Source organism: Mandrillus leucophaeus, unplaced genomic scaffold (assembly GCF_000951045.1).
Source record: "Mandrillus leucophaeus isolate KB7577 unplaced genomic scaffold, Mleu.le_1.0 Scaffold366, whole genome shotgun sequence".
In the NCBI taxonomy this organism is placed as follows: Eukaryota; Metazoa; Chordata; class Mammalia; order Primates; family Cercopithecidae; genus Mandrillus; species Mandrillus leucophaeus.
Window position 1 is genome coordinate 1,692,969 of NW_012103876.1, and position 1,912 is coordinate 1,694,880.

Below are 1,912 nucleotides of genomic sequence, written 5' to 3' on the forward strand. Positions count from 1 at the left end.
AAGGGTGCAAAGTGCTATTTCTTCCTTTTCTGACTGAGAGGTGATATACATCCCTTCCTGTGGCGGATAAAGAGCAAGGTGCCAGCTTTGCTTCCACAGAGGTTAAAAAATATGGCATATTTTAAAAGCTCCAGACTAACAAACGAACACCTTTAACACACACACACACATACACACAATTATACTGCAATGTAATTGTGCTATTCATAAGCTAATTATATAATTCATCAAGACTTTAATTCTTAGTGCACTCAAGCACCCTGGTCTGGAAACAGTGCTTAAGTTTAAAGTTGCATGAGCAAGGCCTCTCAGTTCTGCCAGTATGGCTGGAAGCCTCAAATGCTGAAATCTAAATGTGGCATTCACGCCACACCACCAATCATAGGCCTCCTGAGATGAGTTTTGATGGCAAGCTTTGGACTGGGGTAGAAACGGGGATGGATTTTTGCAGCTTCTGCCTTAACTTCGTTGCTTCGTCTTCTTTGTGAACCCTTCTGGGATAAGAGAAGTCTTCCTTCAGGATGTGACTGACACCTCAGCTGGCGCCTCTAAGCCTCACTTTCCTTAATGTAAAAGGGAAATCACGTTAGGATCGCCTTCCCTAGAGGAGGCAGGTGAGGTCGGTTCCCCTTTTTGGTTCAGCTGCTAGTATGAACCCTGCCTAACCCCGCTGTTTTGGGAGACAGTCCGTGCTCACTGCACCGCTTATTAACCGAAGTGACTTCTCATCTCTCCCAGTCTCAGCTTCACCTCCGTGAAGTGGGAAAAACAGGATGACAAGTACTCGCACTTGGCAGCCCTTTATGAGCCTTGAGGGCTTGGGCTTGTGGGTGTCATTTTACTATGCCACCAGCGGCTTCCCTTAGCTTGTCACGGACCCAGGCACAGCACACGCGCTGAGGAAGTGGTGGTGGAGTGTGGCGGCTCCTCTCGGGGCTGGCGGATTCCACACTCGGAGTTGCGGCTCCACAGCCAGTTGGGCAGCGTAGGGTGGGGACTCGCGATCGTGGACTACAACTCCCAGTATGCCCTGTGCGCCTCTGGGCCAAGTCTCGCGCGAGATCCCGCGGTCTCCGGAGGCTTTATCAGCAGGGCTGCCTGCCCGCCGGGTAGGTAGTGCTGCCTGGTGGGTCCTGGGGACCTTGGAAATCGCTGCCGCTCTCACCATGGCTTGGGTCCAGACTACGCCACAGCATCTCGGGAGACGTGGACCCTCAGAACCTTTTTAGTGCCGGACTCCGGGCCGCAGGCAGTCCCGCGGCAGCAGGATAACAGGTGAACAGATGGCGGGCCTGGGCCCTCCCTTGGGGCTGCGTTCTCTGCCGATCAGGAGGGGCGCTTCCGGCGAGGCCCGATCTGGGGGCCCCTCCAAGCCTCTCCCCTCACCCCTTAACCTTCATCCCGGCTCCGAGCTTGGCTGGGTCGCCTCTTGTCTCCCTGGCTCCCCTTTCTGGGGTCTCCTTGATGGGGCTCCCTCCGGGGATGCCCTGCAGCTCCCGTACGGGCTTCCCCTCCGCTTCCTGGGACCAGCCCAGCCAGAGCCCCCACGGCTTGTCCTCAGCCTCTTCTCCTCAGACCCTGCCTTCGGCTAGGGTCCCGGCCCTAATCTTAGCATGGAGGGGTGGGTGAAGCAGCCGGCCTTTCATGTCGTGGCGGCACCGTATTGTATATTGTGACGGAGAGGCAGAGGGACGGTGAGCTGGGGGGTGGGGGCACAGGGAAAGGGGAAGGGGATGTGTCTGGGGCGGGAATGCTCCCTGGACTGGGAGGATGGCTGAACTCGGCCTTTGCGACGCTCGTTAGTGACGAACTATCAATAACTGGTTTGCTCTCTCAGCCCTATCGGGATAGAGGGACGGTGTAGCAAGCTGAAAAACAAAGGGTGCAAAGTGCTATTTCTTCCTTTTCTGAC

At 55.6% G+C, this 1,912-nt stretch overlaps 2 protein-coding genes across 4 annotated transcripts in view; one reads left to right on the forward strand and one right to left on the reverse strand.

Moving 5' to 3' along the window:
- The window catches only part of ARL10 (ADP-ribosylation factor-like 10), a 22,115-nt gene that overhangs the window by 12,796 nt on the left and 7,407 nt on the right, over positions 1-1,912 (reverse strand). The gene's annotated exons all lie outside the window — the stretch shown is intronic.
- The window catches only part of KIAA1191 (KIAA1191 ortholog), an 18,609-nt gene continuing 17,622 nt past the window's right edge, over positions 926-1,912 (forward strand). For all 3 annotated transcript variants that reach the window (XM_011990004.1, XM_011990005.1, XM_011990006.1), the window contains exon 1: positions 926-1,275. The gene's annotated coding sequence lies outside the window, so the exon portion shown is untranslated. The remainder of the gene's footprint in view (positions 1,276-1,912) is intronic.